The 21130-nt window shown below is 32.6% G+C and overlaps 1 protein-coding gene across 1 annotated transcript in view; it reads right to left on the minus strand.

Annotated features, from left to right (window-relative positions):
- Window positions 1-21130, minus strand: part of LOC129758341 (uncharacterized) — a 176162-nt gene that overhangs the window by 92959 nt on the left and 62073 nt on the right. The window contains exon 2 of the mRNA XM_055755844.1: window positions 18566-18826. The gene's annotated coding sequence lies outside the window, so the exon portion shown is untranslated. The remainder of the gene's footprint in view (window positions 1-18565; window positions 18827-21130) is intronic.

The following is a 21130-nucleotide window of genomic DNA, read 5'->3' on the forward strand; positions in this document are numbered from 1 at the left end:
CCATAAAAACCACCTGCGGGCTTATTAAAATATGCACCTTGAACTTATGCAGCGAGTGGTTAAGCTCAAGGAAAAAAAGTAGCATTTCATCAATGGATTTTGAAAATATGATTTGTTTCAGCTAAATCTTAAATCTTATTAAATTTGAAAGAAAAAGTTTGTGTTTGAATGAAATTATTTCTTAGTTCCAATGTAGCACTTCAATTGCCGGACCCTGTAGTTGCAAAATGAGAGTCATTAAAATTTTGTCTGTAGCCTAGTGCTGATATGAAGAAGCTCAGGAAAAATAACTTTTTCAACATTTTCTTCTCTCAACAACGTGTGTATCGTTGACGTGTGTGTATTATTGACCAACAATTTTGAAAATTTGCTCCTCCAACTGCTAACTCTAGAACCACGCCACAGTTGAATCTATTATATTTATAGTTGAATACATAAAATCAATCATACAGTCATAGTTGAATCTACCATATGTATTGTTGAATGCAAAAAATCAATTAGATAATCTATCATATATAAAGTTCAAAGTTTTATATTTATAGTTGGTCGAAAAGCTATCAGAAATATGATTGAATATAAGTGGATTATAGTAGGAAATACTATACTTTTTTCTCCGTGTAGTTGCAAAATGAAATTCATTCAAATTTTATCATGAGCCATGTGCTGATTTGAAGAAGCTAAGGAAAAATATGTAGATAACTTAAAGGTTTTTTTTAACATTTCTTTTCTCAACAACTTGTAAATTAATTTCACGTTCCTTTTTATTGACCAAAAATTTATCATCTCCTCGAACAGCTAGCTCTAGAACCACGCCTGCATGAAACAAAGGTTTTGAGCTCTCATTTTCGCTCTCCGAAAATTGAAAACAAATTTCTGAAAAAAAAGAGTACATACACAATCATGGCTAATGCTTGCATCATTGCGAAAGTGGGTACTTTGAACAAAAATACAAAAAAAAAAAAAAGAATTCATTACCTGGTTCAAATTCAAGATTCATTCATTACTCAAATCGTTAGAACAGTGAACTTTAAACAAACATCGTTAAAAAGGATGGTACCAAAATTGGAGTACCCTAGAATTACCTCTCGCGCAAGGGTGCTGTAATCTTGAAACTGATATGCCAATGATGAGGATGATGGAGCAAACAAAAAAAAAAAACAACAACAACAACAAAAAAGTACCCAAACTATGTAGATTTATGAATTGTTTGAGTCTTTTCATTGATGCCTTTTTTGTTTCGAAGTAGGGGAACTGAGTATAAAATGCGCAGTCGGGACAAGATGCGCCACCATCAGTATTTCACCAAACAAACATTGTTTAACATTTCTGAAAATGCCAGTTTGTTCTATTTACACTCTTATGTGTTTATAAACATTTGTGGACCTTCTAAGTTTTCTATATTGCGTAAATTTGATGAAAAACGAAAACAAATTTTTTTGGGAACTTTTCTTGCAATTTTTCAACTTTTCTCGTAAGGAATTACGACATCTATCAGCAAAACATTTACCTGGCATCTGTTCTAATGATGAACATTGGTCTTGACAAACATCACACAACGAAAAATTTCCTTATTCAATTTTTTTTCCTTTATTTTGAACGATTTTCAATAAGCATGTCTAGGCAGGGCAAAACGCGCCATATCCGATTATCTTTTGGCATGTTTCATATTTGTTTAAATTCATATGCAGTTTTCATCACAACAATTTTAAGGATATTTATATGATGAATTGGAAAACATTACTTGAATATAAACGAATATATTTGAAATTTCTGTATTTCATATAGATTTAATTAACTCTTCACAAGAACGTCAGTATATCTGGCAACACTGGGCGTAGCAATACATTTTTCCATCTGTGAATTTGAAAAGAAGTGTTTTTACTCGGCAATCACTTTCGGAGGCCCTTGAATTATTAAAAACTTATTAATCGTTAAACGGCGCGTTTGGGTACACACATATGCGCACTTTGCCCCAAACAAAATGAAAATCATACTTTGGAAAGCCTTTCAAAATTTAACAATTAAGATATATATAATTGGTATAAGTGTTCCTGTTTGTATATTTCTGGTGAACAACAGTCCCCTTTTCAAAACTATTGTCAAATTTACTGGATTGCATTCTTCATTTTCGAGTAATGAAAGATTCTTCTTAACGTGAGCGTCTTACCCCCAGTTCCCCTACGTGCTGGTTGTGGGAGAATCCAAACGCGTTTCGGCACCCATCAAAAACAGCGCAAATCGATTACCTACTTCTTCCACCTATATTTTTTTTCGTATTGGCGCATCGCTCGTTTTCCTTTTGCCTTCTTTCTATTTATCATTCACAAAGGAAGCATCTTAAAGCATTAACCAAGACTTTTGTATGTTAGTTGGTAGGTAAATGAACACATTAATGTAGGTATAGAAGATTTCTTGTTCTCTTGAACTTACTTGCTATGATTTAAATCTCCCTGTTGGTGGATTAAGTCAAATTTTCCTGGTCTCTTCTCTTTATGTTTCCTGTTTCTCGAGAAGGCCCACTCAAGTTGTGCCACCAGAAGGTAAGATATTGAATCATACTCGCTTAAGCCTTATGCTAAAAACGTATTCCATCTTCGCTTGCTCTATTCAAATGATGCTGATGCTGCTTATTGTTGTTTTGCATCATCGAGAGGCTCAGGGTGATCCTGTTGTGCATTTTTTGTTTTGTTCGTCTTACCTGAATGGTGAATGCTCAAATACCTAGTTCAAACAGAGGGTTTGATTCTTTTTTTTGAGGTTAAGAGAGGTTTGTGTGGGTGCCTTTTGAGGGGTGTGACCTTTTGAATTTTGAAGAGTTATATGATCTTTGCAGGATTCAGATAATTTTCGTTTGATATCTAAGGAAAATGTCAATCAAAAGCACGGTCGAAATATGTTAACAATAAGGAGAAACTCAGACACCCATTACAAGAGTTTAAAATTTAAAACGTGAACTGTTTTCTAATGTTCGATGAATGTTATTTCTGAATCATTTTCTCAATTCATAATTCGGGGAACGTTTCACTTTCTTTCGTCTATACTCTTGCTATCGTTGCTATCAAAATATTTTTTTCTCAAATTTATGCACTAAATTCGACACAAGTGGGCACCAGATGGCCCAAAACCGAACCATCTTCATGTCGAAGCTAACAGCGCAGAATTCAGTTGCGAAAAACCGTGTGAACACTTTCGAAAAGTTTCGGAACCATCTCGCACCACCGCATATCGGGTGGAAGTCAATAGAATTGAACGAATCGAGAAAACACCCGGGAAGGTCCCAGCAAAATAGGTCAACAAAACAAACACATATCGAAAGTCTGCTGCTCTCAGGGAACCAACAGCCGAATAAATATTCTGGTTTTTCGAACGACAACGAAACAACCGAAATTCGTCACCATGCCACCATGTGGATGGAAGTAAATTCGATACTTTTGGCCGATTCCCGATGGTTGGTTTGGTGGTGCATCAAGATTTATTTTTTTCCGGGGTCTGTTGGTTGAATCGAAAAAATAACAATATGTTCCCTAACCTATGTCATACTGGCTGACTAGCTGGCTGGTTCGGTTTGTTTTTCTGAGTGCGTACTTTCGCTGATGTTTCCCTTTTCTGCCTTTATGTGTATATTGGTTTTAGATAAATCCAAAAATACCGCACAGGAAAAAAACATGTTTGCAATGCAATATATGCATGTTTTTTCGGATCTACATTCGATTCACGAGCATAGCTGGAGCAGGACAGTTATTTGAACAACCAACGGAAGGTTTGTTTGAATACCCACACCGAAGAATGGTGGACAAAAACATGAAGAAGGAAATTATTTCCATGCACATCCACAGTCAAATTGCGACAAAAATAATCGTCCATGACAGCAAGCAACATGCTGTCATAATTAGTTATTGTCGCTCGGAATATCAAAAGCGATTCCAGAAGGCACTCGATATTTGGTCTGAGATAAAAAAAAATGACAAAAAAAGACAAAAATTGCAAAAATGACAAAAATGGCAAAAATTACAAAAATGACAAAAATGACAAAAATGACAAAAATGACAAAAATGACAAAAATAACAAAAATGACAAAAATGACAAAAATGACAAAAATGACAAAAATGACAAAAATGACAAAAATTACAAAAATGACAAAAATGACAAAAATGACAAAAATGACAAAAATGACAAAAATGACAAAAATGACAAAAATGACAAAAATGACAAAAATGACAAAAATGACAAAAATGACAAAAATGACAAAAATGACAAACATGACAAAAATGACAAAAATGACAAAAATGACAAAAATGACAAAAATGACAAAAATGACAAAAATGACAAAAATGACAAAAATGACAAAAATGACAAAAATGACAAAAATGACAAAAATGACAAAAATGACAAAAATGACAAAAATTACAAAAATGAAAAAAATACAAAAATGACAAAAATTACAAAAATAAAAAAAATACAAAAATTACAAAAATGATAAAAATGACAAAAATGACAAAAAAGACAAAAATGACAAAAATGAAAACAATGACAAAAATGACAAAAATGACAAAAATGACAAAAATGACGAAAATGACAAAAATGACAAAAATGACAAAAATGACAAAAATGACAAAAATGACAAAAATGACAAAAATGACAAAAATGACAAAAATGACAAAAATGACAAAAATGACAAAAATGACAAAAATGACAAAAATGACAAAAATGACAAAAATGACAAAAATGACAAAAATGACAAAAATGACAAAAATGACAAAAATGACAAAAATGACAAAAATGACAAAAATGACAAAAATGACAAAAATGACAAAAATGACAAAAATGACAAAAATGACAAAAATGACAAAAATGACAAAAATGACAAAAATGACAAAAATGACAAAAATGACAAAAATGACAAAAATGACAAAAATGACAAAAATGACAAAAATGACAAAAATGACATAAATGACAAAAATGACAAAAATGACAAAAATGACAAAAATTACAAAAATGAAAAAAATACAAAAATGACAAAAATTACAAAAATAAAAAAAATACAAAAATTACAAAAATGATAAAAATGACAAAAATGACAAAAAAGACAAAAATGACAAAAATGAAAACAATGACAAAAATGACAAAAATGACAAAAATGACAAAAATGACGAAAATGACAAAAATGACAAAAATGACAAAAATGACAAAAATGACAAAAATGACAAAAATGACAAAAATGACAAAAATGACAAAAATGACAAAAATGACAAAAATGACAAAAATGACAAAAATGACAAAAATGACAAAAATGACAAAAATGACAAAAATGACAAAAATGACAAAAATGACAAAAATGACAAAAATGACAAAAATGACAAAAATGACAAAAATGACAAAAATGACAAAAATGACAAAAATGACAAAAATGACAAAAATGACAAAAATGACAAAAATGACAAAAATGACAAAAATGACAAAAATGACAAAAATGACAAAAATGACAAAAATGACAAAAATGACAAAAATGACAAAAATGACAAAAATGACAAAAATGACAAAAATGACAAAAATGACAAAAATTACAAAAATGAAAAAAATACAAAAATGACAAAAATTACAAAAATAAAAAAAATACAAAAATTACAAAAATGATAAAAATAACAAAAATGACAAAAAAGACAAAAATGACAAAAATGAAAACAATGACAAAAATGACAAAAATGACAAAAATGACAAAAATGACGAAAATGACAAAAATGACAAAAATGACAAAAATGACAAAAATGACAAAAATGACAAAAATGACAAAAATGACAAAAATGACAAAAATGACAAAAATGACAAAAATGACAAAAATGACAAAAATGACAAAAATGACAAACATGACAAAAATGACAAAAATGACAAAAATGACAAAAATGACAAAAATGACAAAAATGACAAAAATGACAAAAATGACAAAAATGACAAAAATGACAAAAATGACAAAAATGACAAAAATGACAAAAATGACAAAAATGACAAAAATGACAAAAATGACAAAAATTACAAAAATGAAAAAAATACAAAAATGACAAAAATTACAAAAATAAAAAAAATACAAAAATTACAAAAATGATAAAAATGACAAAAATGACAAAAAAGACAAAAATGACAAAAATGAAAACAATGACAAAAATGACAAAAATGACAAAAATGACAAAAATGACGAAAATGACAAAAATGACAAAAATGACAAAAATGACAAAAATGACAAAAATGACAAAAATGACAAAAATGACAAAAATTACAAAAATTACAAAAATGAAAAAAATACTAAAATGACAAAAATTACAAAAATAAAAAAAATACAAAAATTACAAAAATGATAAAAATGACAAAAATGACAAAAAAAGACAAAAATGACAAAAATGAAAACAATGACAAAAATGACAAAAATGACAAAAATGACAAAAATGACGAAAATGACAAAAATGACAAAAATGACAAAAATGACAAAAATGACAAAAATGACAAAAATGACAAAAATGACAAAAATGACAAAAATGACAAAAATGACAAAAATGACAAAAATGACAAAAATGACAAAAATGACAAAAATGACAAAAATGACAAAAATGACAAAAATGACAAAAATGACAAAAATGACAAAAATGACAAAAATGACAAAAATGACAAAAATGACAAAAATGACAAAAATGACAAAAATGACAAAAATGACAAAAATGACAAAAATGACAAAAATGACATAAATGACAAAAATGACAAAAATTACAGAATGGTCAAAAATGACAGAATGGTCAAAATTGTCAAAATTGTCAAAATTGTCAAAATTGTCAAAATTGTCAAAATTGTCAAAATTGTCAAAATTGTCAAAATTGTCAAAATTGTCAAAATTGTCAAAATTGTCAAAATTGTCAAAATTGTCAAAATTGTCAAAATTGTCAAAATTGTCAAAATTGTCAAAATTGTCAAAATTGTCAAAATTGTCAAAATTGTCAAAATTGTCAAAATTGTCAAAATTGTCAAAATTGTCAAAATTGTCAAAATTTTCAAAATTGTCAAAATTGTCAAAATTTTCAAAATTGTCAAAATTGTCAAAATTGTCAAAATTATCAAAATTGTCAAAATTGTCAAAATTGTCAAAATTGCCAAAATTGTCAAAATTGTCAAAATTGTCAAAATTGTCAAAATTGTCAAAATTGTCAAAATTGTCAAAATTGTCAAAATTGTCAAAATTGTCGAAATTGTCAAAATTGTCAAAATTGTCAAAATTGTCAAAATTGTCAAAGTTGTCAAAATTGTCAAAATTGTCAAAATTGTCAAAATTGTCAAAATTGTCAAAATTGTCAAAATTGTCAAAATTGTCAAAATTGTCAAAATTGTCAAAATTGTCAGAATTGTCAAAATTGTCAAAATTGTCAAAACTGTCAAAATTGTCAAAATTGTCAAAATTGTCAAAATTGTCAAAATTATCAAAATTCTCAAAATTGTCAAAATTGCCAAAATTGTCAAAATTGTCAAAATTGTCAAAATTGTCTAAGTTGTCAAAATTGTCAAAATTGTCAAAATTGTCAAAATTGTCAAAATTGTCAAAATTGTCACAATTGTCAAAATTGTCAAAATTGTCAAAATTGTCAAAATTGTCAAAATTGTCAAAATTGTCATAATTGTCAAAATTGTCAAAATTGTCAAAATTGTCAAAATTGTCAAAATTTTCAAAATTGTCAAAATTGTCAAAATTGTCAAAATTGTCAAAATTGTCAAAATTGTCAAAATTGTCAAAATTGTCAAAATTGTCAAAATTGTCAAAATTGTCAAAATTGTCAAAATGGTCAAAATTGTCAAAATTGTCGAAATTGTCAAAATTGTCAAAATTGTCAAAATTGTCAAAATTGTCAAAATTGTCAAAATTGTCAAAATTGTCAAAATTGTCAAAATTGTCAAAATTGTCAAAATTGTAAAAATTGTTTTTGCCATTAATGTAATTTTTTGGTCATATTTTTGGGTAGTTACCCGATCAGGAGGGGAAAACAAAATTATATCAAGATGAGATATTTTGATACTGTTGAAACTTACGTTTTTCTCCCGGTTGTGGATCGGCAGTAACTGCCATCGAAGAACCAAAACAGTTTGTTTTGGTTTTGTTCTCTATGTCCAATTCGCACTTGATGATGGCAGAGATCAATCGGATGGTGATAATGATGGCATTAGAAATGTTTACATCATCACACGATTAAGCGAGATAACACAAATTGGGTTCGTGGTAGCACAACAGGGCTGCCAGGTATTCTGGGTAAGAATATCAAAGTACTCATTGAGAAATGAGTACTTTCCCGGTTAGGGATTACGAGAAGTGGAAAGTGACAATTAGCTATCGCTAATTAATATTGTTGTATCCTAATGACCTCATAGACGAAACATGAATAAAGATAATGAGGGATGAATCATCCTATTGGATGAAAATCCCAAGAAAAAAAAAGAATAAAGATAACTTTATTCCACCACTGAAACCTCCCGATCAGGAGAGAAAAACAAAATTATATCAAGATGAGATATTTTGATACTATTTTTTTTTTCTATCAAAATGAGTTATAATTCAGTACTCGTAGGATGTTAAAATATCTCAAATTATATCAACAAATCTATACGATCATAGCTAAATTATATTAGTTTTTGATATGCTCCTATCAATATTATATCTCGTTCAGATAGCATAGTTTGATATTGGACAGAAAAAATTATATCAAAATTATAACTTATCAAGATATGAGTGCTTCGAGAAAATTTTCTAGTGGAAGGTCAATAAACCACATTATTTGATAAAACCATGCCCCATTTTTGGTTTCCCAAAAATTTGATTAAATTTTATGAATCTGTTGAGCGAAACTCGTTAATGTAAGGTTTGAGCCGTTGACTTCGATGTCCGTGTTTCAGAAAAAGTTGTACGTATATCAGAATAAGATATAATCATTTTATTTTAGGACAATCCGAAAAAAATCTTGATCATTGCCCGATCAGGAGGGGAAAACTAAATTATATCAATAGGAGATATTTTGATACTAATTTTTTCCTATCTAAATGAGTTATTAATCAGTACTCGTAGGATGTTAAAATATCTCAAATTATATCAAAAAATCTATGCGATGTTTTAGATATGCTCCTTTCAAGATTATATCTCATTCAGATAGCATAGTTTGATATTGGACAGAAAAAATTATATCAAAATTATAACTTATCAAGATATGAGTGCTTCGAGAAAATTTTCTAGTGGAAGGTCAATAAACTACATTATTTGATAAAACCATGCCCCATTTTTGGTTTCCCAAAAATTTGATTCAATTTTATGAATCTGTTGAGCGAAACTCGTTAATGTAAGGTTTGAGCCGTTGACTTCGATGTCCGTGTTTCAGAAAAAGTTGAACGTATATCAAAATAGGATATAATCATTTTATTTTAGCACAATCCGAAAAAAATCTTGATCAATGAATATGAGCTCAACCCCATTCAAGTTTGTCAATCAGAATAAGATATAATTCAGATTGGAGAAACTTTAAATCGAAAATTTAGAGTACTTAATTATAACTGAATCATATGTAAATATCTTGGTGAGATACGTTTGAGTTATTATTTTGATATGCTCTCCTGATCGGGCTGCGTTTTCAACAGATACTATTTTTTTCTATTTAAATGAGTTATGATTCTGTACTCGTATGATGTTAAAATATCTCAAATTATATCAGAAAATCTATACGATGTATTCATGTGAAGTTTACTAGTCAACATTATTAGGATTCGTCGCGTCAGATTAAATGTCGAAGGAGTGCTGTTGGTTTAGTGGAGAGTGAAACGGACCGACCTTTAAACCCCAAAATAAAGGAAACAACCCGGACGCAGCCAGTCAACATAAGTTAGGATGAATGTTGGCAGAAAACAACAGATGGCAGCACCTGACATGATCCTTGAAGTCAGGGTTGTACACAGTGAATGCTTGAGAAAACTGGGTTGCTGAAGAGAAAGGAGACGAAAGGGATACAGGGGGAGGAAAGGTCAATGGCCGGGTACGAGAATTGGGAAATTGTAAAAAAACGGCCATTGGATGTTTAGTCGTCAAGCGAGTACTATACGTAGCCACAAAGTCACCGCGCAATTGGGCTAACATCCGTATTCTTTAATCCTGAGTAGTATTCCGTACGTAGAACCCGTGATATTACGGTGAAACGCGTCTCAAACAACCGAGTGTGTGTATAGAGAACTACCAGGACCCCGAGATTTGGTCATGAACTTCCGGTGAGAATCCCTGTCCCGATTCGACTAAAATACCGGAGAAGACATTCCGCCGATCCGCAGCCGCCACGTGTCTACATCGTGTATCCAGCACAAGCGAGGTCAGCAGGTACGCCGAGGACCCGAGTTCAGCATACCGTGCCAACAGCTCAAGCCGAGCTCCGCAGATCCACACATCCACAGGGGAACCGTACCGTACTCCGAACCACGCAACCGAACCCACCCACGCAGTGCAAGTACATCTACAAGGCACGGTGAGCAGTTGGATGCCCGGGGCCGCCAGAGGGCGGATTGTATCAAGGACGAGGGACCCGAAAAGCAGTCGTGTGAGGTAGGAGATATTTGATATTTCGGGGGCATTTATTTTGTCGACAACTGCCTATCCATTTCTGATCCTTTGAGGGGAATAAAGTAAGGCGAGCGTAGCTCGAAATTAAGTCAGCCAGCATTCCTTTGTAGTATTTTCACTCGAAAAGCCGACCCTGAGGCAAGAATTGGGGGAGTCCTAAAAGTGCTGGGCAGTAGCCTTTTCATAGTTACAACGATCATAGCTAAATTATATCAGTTTTTGATATGCTCCGATCAAGATTATATCTCGTTCAGATAGCATAGTTTGATATTAGGCAGAACAAAACCTATCAAAATTATAACTTATCAAGATATGCATGCTTCGAGAAAACTTTCTAGTGGAATGTCAATAACCCTCATTATTTGCTTAAACCATGCTCTAGTTTTGGTTTCCTAAAATTTGATTCTATTTTATGAATCTGTTGAGCTAAACTCATTAAAGTACGGTTTAGGCCGTTGAATTCGATGTCCGTGTTTCATGGAAAGTTATACTGCCGTTCTACGCAAGAATGTCCCATGTGACTTTTGGGTCATTTTCACTTTTTTGCTGGAAACGGTCTCTTTTAGTGTTAACTTTCGAATAAAAACAATTTTCATCAAGGTGGTTGTCTCTATGTTGATAGTTCTACGCAAGAATGTCACACTAGAGAAAATTCTATGAAAAATGCAAATTTTATCAAAAAATTGTCTTAAGATGAGTTCAAACTGTTGAATTTAATGTTATTCACTGAAAAGAACATTAAAATAGAGGGCAGAGGAGGAGCGAGAAGCCTTGAATGTTTTATTCAGAGAAATTTTCACTAAACACTTTTCGGTAGGCACTACTTACAGGATCCATGCTCAACTATACATTTTTATAAACAAAGAGGAACGTATTTCTCAAATTACGGCTTAGCATGAATTTTTGGCAAAAAAATAAACTATACAAGCTTTTAAAATGATAGAAAAATTGTAGCCGTGTGACAGTTTTTCGTAGAACTAGCATCGGCATGCGTTCTGATTCTACGCAAAAGTGTCACACGGAGCATTTTTGGCTCTAATTTGCTGTTTTTTTTTGTAGGAAATGTATTTTTTTGGCAGAAAACATTGTAAAATGATTAACTTGAACTGTTCACTACGAAAAAACTGTCGGTGAATTTTTAGTTTGAGAGAAAAATTGGAAATATAGTTGATATTTCAATCGCGTTTTTCTCGTTTGCACGTTTTTCCACATGGGACAATCTTGCTTAGAACGGCAGTATATGCATATCAACATAAGATACGAATATAATATTTTATAACAATTTGACACAAATTCTTTGTCGTTGAAAGTGTGTTCAATCCTATTTAAGAATGTCAATCAAATTGAGATATAACCCAGATTCAAGGAACTTAAAGTCGAAAATTATGAGAACAAAATTCTAACTGGAGAAGATATAAATATCTCGTTCAGATATGTTTGAGTTTTTATTTTGATATGCCCTCCTGATCGGGTAGTGCTTTTTGTATGCCATTCTTGAGTCAATTTTGTCTTTAATAACTTTTTTTTCATTTTTTTAAAACTATGTCTTTTCCGTCGTTTTTTGATCATTTTTCAAATAAAAATTAAACGTATGGAATGCAGGTAAGCTGGTCGAATGTTTACTCTAGGCATTCTGTACTTTTTTAATTAATGCTCATAAATTCAACACTCGGATGCATTTGTTTTGGTGTTGTTAAATTCTAGTTGATTTTTTTATAACACATTTTAAGAAGAATGGTATTATCTTGGAGGTTCAGTGTGTCAATTGAGAAGAACTGATGATATCCAGATCTAATAGATCAAGTCTGTAACAAGTCTCTGACACTTGTTGATGCAACTACGCACCGATTTGGAGTGTTTCAAAAACATTGTTTATTTACTCTCGTGGTTCTAGGTTATGGTTTCTTTCTTTAGCATCAATTATCGAGTGGCACGACGCATGAACCGGTAATAATGCTGCGTCGGTTTACCGACTTAAGGTTAATCTCATTCCCTCCAGTTTTTTTCTCTTGAGGCGCACCAAAAGTGGAATCAACATTGATACATCTTCGTTTGTTTAGCACCACGCGCGTTCTGTTATTGTTGCGACGCAAAATTGGAACAATTGCTTCTAGATTACTCCTATAATTTGGACCCGAATTTGAGCCAAATCTGTGACCAATCATCATCATCATCATCTTGATCTTCGTTCGAAAAGAAGGAGGAGGAGGAGTTGACAAATTGCAGGCTTGCGGCTGCACGAGTCGCCGTGTCTCTGTGACCTCTGCCGCGCGTTCGCTGTTCCAATTATAATTAGTAGAATTGCCACATGCCAAACATCGGCAATCTTCTCGATCTGCTACTACTAGCGCCATCTATCCATCCAAATTCATCATCCATTCATCGTGTGGTGTTAGCCGGCTATAAATAACCTTTGCCACTCGACGAATTCCAAACTAAATGATGGTGGCATAGTTTATGCCCGGCTACGAAATCACTCATCAGCTCAAAACCGGCGTTAAAACTACCTCCTTCTGCTATTTAGGAGGAGGCGAATTGAAGTGCAAACTTAAGGCTTGAGCAAGTAGCACAACACGCACGTCATATGGCCCATATTTTTCATCGAAGGAGGAAAAAGAATGTGTGACTGTAAGTAGTGAGGACACCCCACAAACGCTCAGTGCTGCGATCGGAAATACTGCACACGCAAGCTGGGTGACAGATGGTGACACCAAGGAGGCACCAACATGTCAAATGGTCGCAAAAAATTATGCTTCGGATGAAAATGTCTTATATTTCACAGCCGCATTTTGTCCCAGATCGTCGTTTCGCACATTCTTGGCTCATTATTTATGCAAAAATTTCGTTCTGTTCTGTCAATCTACTGGAGTTGGACTATTTTCATTAGTTTTTTTGGTTGTTGGGAATTATCGTTTACATTTGGTAAGAAAGGAATAACGAGTGTACGAGTGTAAAGAGAATTTGAAAACTTGTTTTGCTCGAGGGATGTTTTGGGAAAATTTGCCAAACTTTATGTGGGTACTGCATTTGAAGTTATGAGACGTATTACTCCTTCATTCTGCTGACCCCAAAAGAAAACATAAAAGAGCTATCAACCCATTCCGATTTAACATCAACCACGGCCGGACCAATCGAATCGATGGGGCACTAAAAGTGGGCGGCAAAATTGTAGGGTTTTGTGTTATTGCTTCTTTTACTACACTTATGTACATCCTTCTTGCTTCTAAACGTATTACCGCATCAATTTCCTTCGGTCATTAGCTCCGGATACGTAAACAACAATGAGAAAATAGCAAGCAGCACCCGCGTTTGAATCCAAAATCAATACTATTGGAGAGAGAAAAAAAAAACAAAACAAAACGATCTCCGCGTTGTTTCTTGGCCAAGCATGAAAAATTCGAATGGAAAACCATGCATCACAAACCGACAAATTAGCGCCAGTCAAACAAACGCCGAGGAGAGGAAAGCAGGGAAACAACGGAAAAATCCTATCCATACCATTTCAAAGAAATGGAAAAAAGGCTAAAATTCAACAACACGAAGCATTACACAATTGCACAATTCCGAACCAGCAAAGGTAGAGGAACGTGGGCGAAACACTTTTTTTTTCTCTATTTCCAAAGGAACTTCATGAAAAGCTTATCTTCTCCGGGCTTGAGGCGTGGAGGAGTGATCTTAAGTAAGCGTCTTTAGTTTTGCTGTTTGCGGTGCTTTGAGTGCAATGGAAGCCCTATGTGGTTTATCTATAGGTGCGGACAAGAGTACCCTTGCACGAGTGTGAGAATCAGTTTTTTCAATGTTTTGATTGCTACGTCACAATCGTTCATGAGCGTCTCGACGTTGAAGTCGCCATTCACCGACGGCATACAATGTTCCATGCAATTTCATAAATCACAATCAAAGCACCCATTCATTTACGCTTTTTTTCCTGACGCACAGCACGGGGCGACGGTTTTCGTTCTAAATAATAAACAAGTTTATTTGCGTCCCAAACATTCCTCCTTATAAGTCTCCATGGCTACATTTGGGCGCTTCACACTTGACTCCGTGATGGCGTCGCGTTACGTCACAATCGTTCATAAACAACTGTATGGATACAACGAACTAATACTAAAGTTTTTAGTTGTCCCCACCTATAGATAAACCACATGGATGGAAGCCTAGGTAGTTTGAATCGCAATTAAACTTCACATATGACCGAACATAAGTAACCCATGTTTGGGCTGAGGTAAATGGCTTTTTGGGCTGTTGGCGGTCCTAAATAGTATTCGTCGAATTAGCAAATTGGTCATGAATCAGATTTACACCGAAGCTTCGTGAAGGCAAAACATCAAATGCTTCGATTTTTGTTTAAGTCATTCTTCCATGGCGACCGTTAAAATTGAACGCACTTTAATTTAAATTTAGATAATAGACAATAGACAAGGAAAAAACTGATCACGAAAGAATAAAGCAAATTTGTTCAAAATTTATATGAAAAAAATGAAAGCTTAAAAACTCGTGAATTTTTTGTACTACAAAAACTACTGGAAAAAATTAACGAAAATGACACAAAAAAGGCAAAAAAATCCAAAAACAAGATACTAAAAAATACAAAAATGACATAAGTACGACAAAAAACAGCACCAAAAATGGCACAAAGATGATACAAAAATAACTCAAAAAGAGCACAAAAATATCATCGACTTCTCAAAACTTCTGAGAAAATAACAGAAAAATTCCAGAATTAATTGAAATAAACATGACACTAGGCAAGTGACTTAAACTTGACAATTTTGACAATCTTGACAATTTTGACAATTTTGACAATTTTGACAATTTTGACAATTTTGACAATTTTGACAATTTCGACAATTTCGACAATTTTGACAATTTTGACAATTTTGACAATTTTGACAATTTTGACAATTTTGACAATTTTGACAATTTTGACAATTTTGACAATTTTGACAATTTTGACAATTTTGAAAATTTTGACAATTTTGACAATTTTGACAATTTTGACAATTTTGACAATTTTGACAATTTTGACAATTTTGACAATTTTGACCTTCTGACAATTTTGACAATTTTGAACATTTTGACAATTTTGACAATTTTGACCTTCTGACAATTTTGACAATTTTTTTTTACAATTTTGACAATTTTGACAATTTTTTTTTACAATTTCGACAATTTTGACCATTCTGACAATTTTGAACATTTTGACAATTTTGACAATTTTGACAATTTTAACTATTTTGACAATTTTGACAATTTTGACAATTTTGACAATTTTGACAATTTTGACAATTTTGACAATTTTGACAATTTTGACAATTTTGACAATTTTAACTATTTTGACAATTTTGACAATTTTGACAATTTTGACAATTTTGACAATTTTGACAATTTTGACAATTTTGACAATTTTGACAATTTTGACAATTTTGACAATTTTGACAATTTTGACAATTTTGACAATTTTGACAATTTTGACCATTTTGACAATTTTGACCATTTTGACAATTTTGACAATTTTGACAATTTTGACAGTTTTGATAATTTTGACAATTTGGACAATTTTGACAATTTTGACAATTTTGACAATTTTGACAATTTTGATAATTTTGACAATTTTTACAATTTTGACAATTTTGACAATTTTGACAATTTTTACAATTTTTACAATTTTTACAATTTTTACAATTTTTACAATTTTTACAATTTTGACAAATTTGACAATTTTGACAATTTTGACAATTTTGACAATTTTGACAATTTTGACAATTTTGACAATTTTGACAATTTTGACAATTTTGACAATTTTGACAATTTTGACAATTTTGACAATTTTGACAATTTTGACAATTTTGACAATTTTGACAATTTTGACAATTTTGACAATTTTGACAATTTTGACAATTTTGACAATTTTGACAATTTTGACAATTTTGACAATTTTGACAATTTTGACAATTTTGACAATTTTGACAATTTTGACAATTTTGACAATTTTGACAATTTTGACAATTTTGACAATTTTGACAATTTTGACAATTTTGACAATTTTGACAATTTTGACAATTTTGACAATTTTGACAATTTTGACAATTTTGACAATTTTGACAATTTTGACAATTTTGACAATTTTGACAATTTTGACAATTTTGACAATTTTGACAATTTCGACAATTTTGACAATTTTGACAATTTTGACAATTTCCACAATTTTAACAATTTTAACAATTTTAACAATTTTGACAATTTTGACAATTTTGACAATTTTGACAATTTTGACAATTTTGACAATTTTGACAATTTTGACAATTTTGACAATTTTGACAATTTTGACAATTTTGACAATTTTGACAATTTTGACAATTTTGACAATTTTGACAATTTTGACAATTTTGACAATTTTGACAATTTTGACAATTTTGACAATTTTGACAATTTTGACAATTTTGACAATTTATTCCAACTTGCCAGTTCTTAGATGCATGTATGTTTAGAAATTAATGAAAAACCCCATTGATACAATTGGTCATTTTTTCATAACTATTTTTCGAAGCTTGTTTAACAAAAAAACACATTTCTACAATATTTAGCATTTTACTGATTCAGACAGAAGTACGTCAAGGTAAATTTCGAAACTCAATCAAAATCACAATAAGATGAACACCAAAAACTTTGTGAGAAATTAGTCACCTTTAACTTGTCAACTTAGCTGTCTAATTAAACCTTAAAATATCGAAAGGAGTGCACATGCGATGTTTCTCATAAACTTTACATCGGCTGGCGAACAATCGATGGCCACTTTCCAGTGCAGTTGCACTGACTGGAGCTATTACATGCAGCATTGCATAAGCACGATTCTTTTTTTTGTGTCTCTGAAAACGAAACTAAATTTGCAAAGTGCAGCCAGCAAGCGGAATCCTACTTATGCTGGGGGTTTACTTTAAAAATAGTTCTGATGAACATTGCAGCAGGTTCAGCCAAGTTCGACATCCAATAGTTGGATCGACGACGATGTTCGTTCGTGCTATTCGACGATGGTAGTTGGTTCACTCGTTAAAAGGCACTTCTTATTGGCAACAGCAAAGTTTTCCATTCCACACCACTTCTTGCAAGCACGAGCAGCAGCAAAGCAACGCCAATGCTTAGTGTAGTTGGTATGTACTATGAACTGTAAGTATAGATGGAATCATTCGTGCGAGACGAGAAAAAAAAGAGTCAAGCTTCAAGTTTTCTATGCTAAGTAATCCAAACTAACTAAGCGAGTAAACTAACTCCATGAGACATCCCAAACAAAACGTGCTCAAGAGTTCTGCCTGGCCGATGATGATGTTGGCTGATGGCTCGATGTGGAAGACAACAACAACTAACAGCTCGAAAAGCGAAGGTGATGAAAGGTGTTTCTCAACAAACAAACCATCACATCATGCATCGAACGAGATCGTTCAGCCAGTGGGTCGGTCGGGGATCAAGTTGATGGATTTGCGATAAAATCAGAACACTCGAGTTGATTTTCTGACTGGGTGAGGCCCTCCTTGGCGCAATGGAGATGAGCTAAGACGCCCCGTTGTTTAGTTTAGGATAGGTTAGGTTTTCGAGATTCGAGATTTGATGCAAGAATTGTCAAAATAATCAGTTGGAGTAGCATGAGGAACAAGTAGAAAAAAATCTTGCATAACAATCCATGGGTATGTATATCTATTTAGTATTTATAATAATGAACTCACTGATTAACCTTCTCCATAGAAAAAAAAACCTGCATTTTCAAATCGTTATTTACAAGCCTAAGATTCAAAAAGCATTTTTTAACAGAAATTTAAGAAGTCACATAAATCAACAATCGACGCCAAACTGTAATCAAACTAATTGATTCAAATCTGAGTAACGTGCTTTAAATGTCACTTTCATCGTTATAAACAAAACATTCAAACGTCACATTTTACAACTCACCTAGAATCTACGAGCACCTGTTTCTCCACACCGCCATTAGTCCAAATGTCAGTCGATGAAATTCGATTCAGCAGCATGCAACAATCCTCGGATCCTAGATGCACTTCACTGTTCTATTCGCTTTATTCTTTATATTTTTTCGCCGCCCACTATATGTTTTGACACTAAATAGACACACACAAAAACACAGGAACACTCCTTTTGTCTAAGCCTACTAATAGACTTTGAATTGGAGCGATCGGGACAAATCGTTGGTTACATCTGAAAGCATATGGAAAATGAACAAATCCAAGTTAGAAAAACATGCTATCTGACATGGCTGAAGAATGTTGAGCTCCGTCGTTTAAACGGATTGATTTTCACCATAAATTTAAGCCGGTTAGTGTTGACGGTAACATCAATCTTCGGAGGACTAGGCGGGAGTATGTTGTTGTGCTGATTTCACGCTTTAAAGGTGTAGTTTTTTGTGTATTGTTTTGGTAAGTTATAAATAGACAACAATGTAGTGATGTTGACATTACAACCAGCGTGAAGATGTAAATTCCCTGTTGCACTGAATTCCTCGTGATTTTGAACAGCTGTTCAAAATTGATTATTTTTAAACTTAACCGAATGCAATTCATAATTAAACATTCACCTTTTATAGGTTTACATAAATAAACAAGTTGATTATCACTATTGAAAATAGGTTTTTTGCAAGACTTATAATTATACCATATTTTGAGTAATTTCTGTACCAAACCATGTTTAGATCATTCTTCTGAGCCATGTCACAAAACTGCTTAATTTCTTTCTCCTATAATACTGTTGGTTTGAGTTATTTTCCTCTTTAATTTTGAGCTCCTTTTTGGTGTAATTTTGCATTACATTTTGTGTTACTTTTGAAGTGCCGTTTTAGGTGCCATTTTTTGGGTTATTTTGGTGTTTATTAGGTGTAACTTTTGGTGTTGCTTAAACAATTATACCGAAGTAGTATGATTTCCCAGTCACCTTGGGGTGTCATGATGCCATAATTGGAGTCATTTTGATGTCAGTTTTGGTGCTTGAGTGCTATCTTTAATGTCAAGTTTGGTGTCACCTATGATCAACAAGTTATTTTGGTGTCCTTTTAAGTGACAGTTGGGGAATCATGTTGATTTTATATTCATTGTAATCTTTACTGTCACTTTAGTGTACTTTTAATTTAACTCATATCTCAAATCTGCTTCTTCTGACTTCCATAAGGACAATAATCGAGAAACGTCACTCTGGATGGCCTTTATATGTAGGCTCTGAAAGATCATCCAGAGCCTCTACTAGAGCCGAGCGAAACGAGTGTTTTGAGTCACCTTACTTCACGTGATTCGAGAGCGGGTAAAATTTTCTACCTTGCATTTTTTGCACTATCCTGCATCCCGTTCAAGCGACACCAGCTTTCTAGCCTAGCGATATCAGCTTACAGTGCAAAACAGTCTATGCTACTTTGAATCCTCCTAAAAAGCTTTAGATCGTCATCATAGAGGAGCTTATCAGAGTGAAGTGTTTCACAAAGATCATTCATGAATGTAACGAAAAGTAGCGGTCCGAGATGGCTTCCTTGGGGTACTCCTGACGGGGTTTCGAATATACCAGAGCGTGAGTTATTTATTTTCGTGAAAGCGCAGCGATTCACGAGATACGACCTGATCCACTCGAGCGACCAAGTTGAAAAACCAAGTCGGTCCATCTTTCAGATAAGTGTCTCGTGTGGGACTCAATCGAAAGATTTTGCAAAATCGATATAAATCGAATTCACTTGACAACCTTTTTCTAGGCTGATTGAGCTAACGTGAGCATATCAGGTTGGTAACAGTTGAAGTTTTCCTCACAAAGCCATGTTGTGATTCGGATACGAGAGCATTACAGTCTTTCTTGCATCAAAGCTTCGTATAATTTAGAGTTAAAACTCAAAATTGAGATGGGACGGTAATTTTAGACGTTGTGTGCATTTTCCGATTTGAGTGTTGGAGGAATAGCCGCGATTTTCTTAATTTGATGTCATATAGACATGATCTTTTGGTGCTTTCTCGGTTTCATCAATATTTAGTGAAGAACAGAATACATCAGAAACATTAATAAAAATGAAAATTATTGAAGGTTCTTCTATGGTTCGTAACAATTTAGAACCGTTTTCTATAAAAATCCCTTTTTTGTTTGAACTGATGGTATTTTTCGTCATCAATTCAATTTAAATGTCTTATGGAGCTAAATCAAAGCGATAACTTAAAGTGAGAAATGTATATTTTTAGAAAATCACTGTCTTCTCAACGATTGAACGCCCATTGTATTGAAATTTATAAACTTAAAAACCATTTTTTCTATACGCATTTTGAAAAAGTTTTTTCACAATTTAAATTTTGCCTTCGAAGACCCGATTTTTTTTCTACAAACGGTGGGAAATTCATAATTCTACAGATTTTTAGGCAAAATTCATGCAAGTTTAAATTTACATTCTTGATTCTAGATTTTTTTTTACAGATTTCATGGATTATCTTTATTTTAATTTGGATACCACTGGTATAGGCTTTCTTATGCTGATTCATAAAA

This window comes from Uranotaenia lowii, chromosome 3 (genome assembly GCF_029784155.1).
Source record: "Uranotaenia lowii strain MFRU-FL chromosome 3, ASM2978415v1, whole genome shotgun sequence".
In the NCBI taxonomy this organism is placed as follows: Eukaryota; Metazoa; Arthropoda; class Insecta; order Diptera; family Culicidae; genus Uranotaenia; species Uranotaenia lowii.